Here is a 9,602-nt window from a genome sequence, read left to right on the forward strand (position 1 = left end):
ACGTGTTTGTGTACACATCACAAGAAGAAGAAAAACATAAAACTACAGGTATAAAAATGACCACATTCCTTTCCCATCCTCAGAAACCGCAGACAAGGATGATCTTTGACCAATGCCTAAATTTTTATGAGCAATAATTTAGAGTGCCCAGGATCTTTGTAACTAAGAAAGCAGTTATTAGAAATTAATGGCCTATTTTCTTCTTTCTGGCACATATTTAAGGACTGTTCAGAAATCCATGCAATCCAAGTAGAAATAATAAGGGATATTCTTAAGAACTTTTCTGGAGCTGTAAGAAAAAAAAAAAAAAAAAAATGGGCGGCGGCGGCGGGTCCCGGCAGGTGAGGGGCGCGCCGGCTCCTGGGCAGCCCCGGGACGCGGCCTCGGACAAGAGCTGCGGTTGTTTCCCACACAGAGGAGCTCTCTCATGGAGTGACTTCCTGGGTCTTCATGCAGCCATGGAGGATAAACCGTCTGTCTGGGGCTCTTTGAAACAGCGGACCAGGCCTTTGTTAATCAACCTGAGCAAGAGGAGGGTGAAAAAGAACCCGAACAAGCCCCTAGACCTACGGGCAAGGCGTTCCCTGGACCGCCGCCTCAGCCTCTCTGTCTGACCTCTTGGAGGCTGAGGCCCTGGCCCCAGAGGGCAGGCCTTAACTCTGGGCCCCAGTCGTCGTACACCTCGGTGCCCAGCAGCCTGTCAACGGCGGGGATCTTGCCCAAGAGCAGCAGTAGCTCCTTGAAACAGTCTGAGGAGGAATTGGACTGGAGCCAGAAAGAAGCCGGCTACCTCCGGGTGGTGGAAATGGACTCCGAGGAGGCCTTCTAGCAATGGCATCCTGGATCTGCTGCAGAAGACGCCGGCTGGAGACGAGGCCCTGGAAGAGCCAGAGAAGCTATGTGAAAGTGGCGATCTGAATGCTTCTCTGACATCCCAACAATTTGAAGAACAATCTATGTTTGGGGAAGCCAGTGATGGCTTGAGTAACCTGCCCAGTCCTTTTGCCTACCTCCTCACCATCCACCTGAAGGAAGGCCGGAACCTGGTCATCCGGGACAGCTGTGGGCAAAGTGAGAGGGCAACTGTGCCCTAGAAGCTGGCTGGCCTCCCCATCCCCCAATGCAACTGCTGTGCTCTGGTTGTCAGGCAACTGTTTACCTTAGAGGTAGAGCGCCCCCCAAGGTTCTGAGCCTTCAGTTGAGACCCAGAGAACACTGGCCTTTGGAGGCAGAGCTAGGGAGCTCTCCACAGCCGTGGATGGCCTCCTGCCTGCCATAGATCCATTTCCACTTGGTCCTAGACCACCTGTGCGGTCCTCGCTGGTGATTTCTGAAAGCTGGAGACACGTTTCAGGTCTCCGTGGATTTCCCTGGGAGATCCTGGTATAAACTGTGATACTGGTTTTACCAGTGAAGAAACAACACATTTTAGAGAAGTGTGAAGGTGTCAGGCAAAAGGTGTTTCGCCCACGCTGAAGTCTGTGGAAAAGGCAGTGAGAATATGGAACCGCTGACACAAGCTGATGATGCCCGAGGTCTGCCCGGGGCGGAGGCCAGTCTTCCCAACTTAAAATCCTCGTGCTTATCAGCAATAAATACAAACCACTGTAGGCTGTCTCTTCAGAATACTGTTGACTTTCTGAAAAATTTACTGAAGGGCCAGCCTCCTAAATCGTCTCAAGAGACTGGTGACAGACCCATCTTCAAAGCCTCAGAAGAGAAGGGAGAAGACCTTTGGGAGAAAACCCTGGGTGATCTGAATGAAAACCCTCCTGATCTCCAGAGTCCAGAACGGCTCGCCCAAGAAACTGCGAGATGGAAGCAGAGACTCCAAGAAATGCAGCAGGAAAAAGAAAGGCTTGAACAGTCAAACGCAGGATTCCAACAGGCCCTGAACGAGAAAGTCAGCCAGTTAGTACCGGTGGGTAAAAACTTGCTGAAGACCTTCCCCGGGCCCACTCACCTTGGAGATCATTTGGGTCATGTCAACTGTGAGGTCGAGGAAAAGAGGGAAACAGAAAATGACGATGGCCCCAACCACGGGTCAGAGGGTGATCTGAAGGGTGTCACTGATGATGCTGATTCCAACGTGTCCCTTCAAAGTGCTGAAGCGAAAAAGCAGGAACTAGCCAGACAATTGCAGGAAGGAAAGCAAATGAATGAGGAGCTTATGGGACAAATAACAGATCTTCAAGCCAAGGAGGCCTCTTTGCAGCGTGAAAATTCACAGCTTGAAGAGGAGATTCAGCAGCTGAAACAGAAGCTTCAAACTCTGCCTATATTATATCAAGAATGCATCAGCCCCATTGAGAGAAAATGGTCTGAGGCAGAAGAGCAGTGCGCAGACATTAAGTGGAATCTTTCCTGCACACGTAGAAACATCAAGGCCATGTCTCAGACTCGAGACTTCTACAAGGAGATCGCTGAAGACACCAGGAGACAATTGGAGGAAAATGCCATACACTATCAAAAGGGGATCCTCTTCCATGCAAAGAGAGCTCAGGAAAGCTGGATGGCAGCTGTGCTGACGGAGAGAAGCCTCAAGGAGCTAAAGAAAGAAAGTGATTACAACAGGCAAATGTTGGCCAAAGCAGAGTCCAACTTCCAGCTTTTCCCAAGTGGCCCTTTTACTCCTGCTCCTCCACCAGCTGCCCACAGAGGCCCAGTAGTGTCAGAGAACCCCTGGATCATCAGCACCCTCAGGAAGGAGAAGAGCCAGGACTTGAGGGCCCAGGCAGCTGGGCCACACCACCAGAGACCCCTGCAGATTTGACTGAGCTCACTGCAGGCCGGTCCTGAACTCCCACAACCACAGCATAACATCTGCATGTGTTTTCTGTCTTTAAAGTTATTTTGACTTATCTCTTTTTAGTTTAGGTATTATTTAGATAGATAGTTAGATAGTTATTTAATTGATAGTACAATTGCTTTTATTCAAGTAGATTTAGCATTATAGTTTTCAGATAGTATTTTTCCATTAAAGTGTCATTTCCTATAATTCTTACAGATGTATTATTTTCACCAGACCCTCTAGAACTAGAAAATATTAAGTTAAAGATTTAAGTTAAAGATCTCCAGTTACTTTAACAATTATCAAAATTTGGCATGGATACAAACATTTAAAATAATCAACATTTTTTTTAAGAACGTTTTTCTATGGCATGAACATTTTTGTGTGCTGTTCTCATACACATAAGCTTGTATTAGACATCTGCACAAGTAAATTAATATGTATCTGAATAAATTTTGATTTGAAAAACTGGGGAAAAGAAAACCCTAAAACAACAATTTCCTATTCCAACTTCATAAAATTTTGATTATCTTAGCAGAGTTTAAAGTTACAATTTTTTCTCCCTTTGTTAACTTTTTAAAACTTTTTTCCTTTTGTTTAAGATATTGTTTGCTAAATGTTTAGACAGTTCTCAATTTTATGTAGCGAAAATAAAAGTTTTTCAGAGATGGCAAGCAAACAGACCTCCCCCATGCGGTTTACAAGGCACTTTTAGTCAGTTTGGCGGTAACAGAGAGTAATAGAACAGTAAAGAAAGCTGCCAATTTTTAAAACAATTTTAAAGAGAGAAAGAAATGATGTTCACACAGTTTGTATAATATGCAAAATATACCTAGCTCGTATATACACAAAAGGAGAATTGCCCAATATATCAGATAGATGCTCTGTTCCTGGGAGCTGTGGAAGCAGAAAGCAAGGCAAAAAGCAGAGGGAGACTCCCAGATGCTAACAACAGGGGGGGCTGTTCCCACTCTTGGGCCTGCCTGGAGGGAGGAGGGGGAAATTGGTGCCATCAGGGCCCAGGGCAGGCAGATTTAGTTCCAGGCCACCACAATAATGCAAATGTCACCATAAAGCACATAATTCATTAATTAATATTTTTTATGGAAATCATTTTTTTTCACGTTTCCCAGTGCATATAAAAGGTGTTTATCCCACGACACTGCAGTCTTGTGAGTGTGCAATAGCATTATCTCTAAACAAATAAAAATTAAGCCTTGTTTAAAAAAAAAAAAATACTGACCTCTCTCCCCTTATTATTCCTGAAGTTTATTGTTTTGTTTTGTTATTTTTCATTTAAGATTCTGTAAAGATGATATGGGTTTGGGGTTTCCATGCTTTTATAACCATGATAAAGAAAGGAGCCCAGGTGAACAGGAATAGTAACAACAAAAATTGAGAGATAAACAGTGACATTTATCAAAAATTGTCATCTTGCCATGACTAAAGAGTCATATCCAATCATTTGAATTTGCCAATTTTATAAGCACATATGAAATCATAGAAATAGATGATAGAATCATGATAAATAGATAGAGCAAGCTTGCCTGTTTCCTTTAGTTATCTATTTATAAAGTTCTAATTAATGGTAAATAAAAAAATCATAATTGAGCTCCATATATATTCAGTCCTCTTACTGTAAAAAAATGAGTTTACAAATATTGAAGAGATATTTTCTATTCCTATATAGGAGTTTAGTTATACTGTCTCTGAGTTAACATTTGTCCTTGGTAAATCTATATGAGCATATCCTTAATTAATTAGTGAATTTATTTTTTTACATAGCAGAAGACTAGGGGAAAAACAAAGCATTTCTGCAACCGACATAGGGAGATCTAGAAGGGCAATGGGCTTCGGATGCCTATGGCTGTTTTTATATGTATCGTTTAATTGGGAGCCCCAGACTGCTCTATAGAACTGGAAATGGATAAACAGCCACAGACTATTCTACTTAAGAACATTATTCTACCCTGATTATCTTTTACTCTTGGAGGAGTCACCAAAAGGATATGACCACAGATTGAGTCTTAAGCAAGATCCAGGCAATCAGAGGCCCCTCACCTTTTCCCCTGTTCTTGGAATGTACACTCTGCCCATTGTTCCTACAGTGGGAACTGTTTCCAAGGACATAGCCTTGTGAGAGTAAGGTGTTGTTGAGACCACCTGGACTGAATATGTGACTGAACCCATTTACGGCCTCTACATACCCTCTTAAGATTCTGGAGGGCAGGTGCAAAGATCTACTCATCTTGCAGCTGCCCAGGATAAGCCTCACATATAAGTTCCTTTGCTTATTAAACATGTCACCTATTAATCTGAACTGTTCTGCCTCTTCCTTGCTCTTCATGTACATCTCTTCTTGTCCTTTGTTTACTGAGTCTAGTTTGCAAACCAGTGATTTGTGAGCCAGCCACAAGACTGAAGATACGGGTCCTGGAAAAGAGATATCCATGGGAGACGTGACAGCGTAGTCACTGAACCCTATGTGGGAAGCAATGGTCCCTATGGTAGATATTTATTGACCATTGTGTGAGTATGGGGACTCCCTGAAACACTGGCTGATTTGATGTGTCTCCTGGAGGAACTGTGCGTGGTGCACTGCAGCAAAGAAGGGTAGTGAACAGCTGCCACAGGGGACTGGCCTCTACTTTGGGCACTTCAGCTGGCCACCAACACCCAGCTAGAGACTGAAGGCTGAGTAGGAGGATGCACACTACTGTGGGTTAAGGTCCAAGTTCTGGTAACAAAGCCTATTGGGACATAAGAGTGGAATACCTGAGAAAGCGAAGAAATTAAGGAGGAGGACATTGCAATTAGTAATGAAACAGATGAAACATTCCATGCTGACTCCTAACACAAAGAAGAACAACAGCACAGCCAAAACAACCCCAGCCAGGGGGGGCAGCCCCCATGTCAGGAAACATTCATGATGAGAGAATACATGCCCACTGAGCTTATTGATTTATCTGCCAATTTCCAGCAAAAGGCCAAGGAAATTATCCCTATGTGGTTAGAGCAGCTACAGGATACATAGGGTAATGACATTTCTCTGACCAGGTAGGAGGCACAAAAAAATGAGCAACATCACCACACACCTGCCTTCCAAAAGCATCTGCATGGCAATCAGAGGGTTCAAGGCACTTAATCTGTTATAGATTGGATTGTTCTAGCTTACAGGAGGCCTGGGCGAATGAAGGGGATCTCCCTGGGCACGTGAAATGCTGGAAATCTATAGGGAAGGTGCAACAAATTCTTAGAGAGTTGGGAATAAGACAGGTGATTGACACCTCTGTCTCTGAAGTCCCTGATTGGGCCACATTGAATGAAAGCCAATATACTCTAGTCTGCACCTAGGATCTGATATGGAATGCTGATATCCATGCTGAGTTCTTTCGTGGGACAGGACATCTATGATGCTGGTTAATTTGCTGCTGATTTGAGAAATACTGACAAATCTTAGGACAGGCTGTGAAAAAGTTCCAAGACAGAGAAAGAACTCAAGAATCCAAAATGTTACCCAAGCAGCTAAACCTAGAAGGCAATGTGGTTTGACCTCCTGTCTGTTGGGACTCCACCTGGAAAGGCAGACTGGCAACACAATGCTGTGTTGGTCAACCTTTGGAAAGCCTTAAAACTTGAACAACAGTTCAGAACTGCTCTGCCTTCCCTTACTGTCCAAGATGCCCCTGTCTGCTCCAGCAGAGGCCTCAAGGTAGAATCCTATTTGGTATTGGTGGCTCCCATCAATGGATGCAGGTCAGGACTGCCTCCAAGTGTGAGCCATTGGGGGCAATCAGAGATCTCAAGTTAGGAGAGGTATTCACTGATCCCCACAAATAAAGTCATGGCTCTGGTTTACACTAGGACCAAATGAACTCTCATACATGGTAACCCTCCCCTATGAGAATATGATTTTTTTTTTCTCTCCAAGAGCAAACGAACTATGCAAACATCTATCAGCAATGTCCACCTCTTGGTTAGAGTAATCAAACCAGTGCTGAAGGGAAACCAACTGGGAACCAGTAAGCCCACATGAAGAATGGTGACTGTCAAACATATAAACTGCTTAGAAGGGTGCGTGGGTGGCTCAGTTGGTTGAGTGCTACCTTCAGCTCAGGTCATGATCCTGGAGTCACAGGATCAAGTCCCACATAGGGCCTCCTGCTCAGCAAGGGGTCTGCTTCTCCCTCTGACCTTCCCGCTCTCATGTTCGTTCTCTCTCTCTCTCTTGCTCTCAAATAAATAAAATCTTCTTTTTTAAATAGTTTAAACTGCTTGGAAGGCATAAGGAAATAAGAGAAACTATCCAAGAACCGCATTTAATAGGTACTGTATGCCCTGCCCATAGTGCTTTCAAAGTCAGCTATGGCTGAAGAAAAAGCCAAATGGCTCACGGCAGGTGACCAGGGACTGCTCAGAATTGAACAGGTAGTACATGCATCCATGTGTTATGGCCAGCATTGCCATCATCTTAGACACTTTGGCCATGGTCACAGGAGTGTACCATGTTCTGATGGACTTAATCAATGCTTTATTCAGTACACCCTGGCCTCTAAGTTACAAGATCATTTTGCCTTCATATGGGAGGGACAAGAATGGATCTTTCAGTAAGGCTACCTGCACAGCTCCACAATATGTCATGGGATGACAGCCTGAGTCTCACCCCTGTTCTCCTTCTCCACATCAGTAAATGGGCTCATTATGTTGATAATATAATGTTAACATGTGAAGACTTACCTCTGCCACAGCATACTCTGCAGATTTTCCTGGAACATCTGTGAGGTAAAAGGTAGCAAATCCACAGAAAATTAAAGGCCCAGACACACCATAAAGTCCTTGAGAGTCATTTGGTTGGGTAAGATGTACATTGTATCAGAAGCTATGATTAAAAAGAAGTAAGCCTATCAGGCCTCTAAGAACATGAAAGAGGTTCAAACCTTTATAAAGATTTTGAGACTTTGAAGGACAATTAATCCCCTATTTGGTACAGTGTTTTTGTCCCTTTAACCATTTGGTTATAAAGGGGCATATGTGGGACTGGTATCAGAGCAGTAAGCAACCTTTGAGAAGACAAAACTACTACTGAAACAGAATAAAACTCTGGGCATCTCCCAAGCAGGGCTACCATTTGAGTTAGATGTGTTTATAACTCTGGAAGGCATGAATTGGGCACAGTGCAGAGACAATAAGAGAGAGTACATTGGGGTTTTGGTCCTAGTTATAAAAGGGGACAGAAGCCTGACATACCCCCTAAAGCAATAGCTCCTAGTAGTGTACACAGCACTCCTTAAAGAGAAGCAGCATATTATGGTAAGAACTTCCAATCCTTTCAAGGAGAAGGCTGAGAATAGGTTCCACTGACCCACCTTTGCCATAGCTCAAACTCCCACACCAAGTGGCATGTTTATCAGCAGCAGAGGAGCACCTGGTGTGCCAGCCCACTGTGTCCAGAAACGTGGGTGCTCCTAGGTCCTGTCAAGTATGTAGATCCTGAAAATGCCCCCACCACTATTCTTGAGGCTGCCTCTGCTATTGAAGTCTCATATAGATAGGTCTAACTAGGACAAACTGCCCATATGGACTGAAGTCACTATTTAGCCAAACATTGACATTATCTAAATGATAATGGAGAAAAACACAGGGATGACCATGAATAAGTCCTGTGGGTCAGGGTATGGGAAACACATTTGGGTCTGCCTGCAAGAGTCTCAGGCAGTCCTTACTCTCTTCCACAGCCTGACTCACAGGTGTTGACACCCCTCAGAGATCAGGGAGCTGATACTCTAGCTTGGGTACAGCCACTAGCAACTGATCCTGCAGTAGATACAAAAGATTGGATGCATAGAAAGTACCATAACATCTAGGTGGGAGGGCATGTTGCCAAAGATGCTGGACTGCCCCTGAAATGTAGTGACTTGGTTAATGCAGTAACAGCCTGTCCTGTGTGTTCTAAATAACACTTAACGCAACTGCCAAAGGAGTCTTGGGCAATTCATTACAGTTTCCAGCTGGAGGGATTGGCAAATTGATTACATTGGTCTCCTCCCCATGAACAAAGGTTCTAAATCTACCTTGGTTTGTATGGACTGTGTCTGGCCTTACTCAAGCCTTCTTCTGTGGCTGTGCAGACCAGGCTGCTACCACTGGAGAAGCTGAGTACCATGCATGAATATCCTTGTGGAACAGAGAGTGATCAGTGGTCACATTTCAAAGATCATACATGTAAAAGTAGGTTAAAAAACATGTAAAAGTAGGTAAAAGAACATGATACTGCATGGAGGTTCCGTTTCTCCTACCATCTGCATGAAGCAGGGTTGATAGGGAAAATAGAATGTTAAAGTGCAGGTTAAATTATTAATAACTGGTAAAACCACCTTGGCCATGTGGACTAAAGAACTGTTCCAGGATTTAATACATTTGAAAGGTCAACCAGTAGAGCCTATTGTCCCATATGACTGGGAACCCCGCTGAGGCACCCAATGCTATAAATGTATGCAAGCCTCAGGAATTAGCCATTGTCCCGACTCTTATTATGGACCAAAGTGCTATGCCGTTGAGATACCTACTAGAATTTGAAATGGAATATCCCACTAGGATGGGTGAGTTACTTTGCACCTCTAGATGAAGGGGACTTACTCAATCTCCACCGAGACCCTCTTACTCTGATGCAAGCTAGACATGTGGAAACACACTATACCTGGAGTAGAATATGCACCACTGAAAGAAGGGAGGTGGAGATCCTGGTCTGACATAACCCCAGACCATCTCATGCCTGACAGTGTTGCCTTCCCTGGCCAGCAACTATATTATG

At 44.2% G+C, this 9,602-nt stretch overlaps 1 pseudogene; it reads left to right on the forward strand.

Annotated features, from left to right (window-relative positions):
- Nucleotides 1-430: 430 nt before the first annotated feature.
- Nucleotides 431-1,447, forward strand: LOC123392552 (annotated as a pseudogene).
- The last annotated feature ends 8,155 nt before the right edge of the window (nucleotides 1,448-9,602 follow it).

Source organism: Mustela putorius, unplaced genomic scaffold (genome assembly GCF_011764305.1).
Source record: "Mustela putorius furo isolate JIRA1106 unplaced genomic scaffold, ASM1176430v1.1 tig00000585_pilon_pilon_pilon, whole genome shotgun sequence".
Taxonomy (NCBI): domain Eukaryota; kingdom Metazoa; phylum Chordata; class Mammalia; order Carnivora; family Mustelidae; genus Mustela; species Mustela putorius.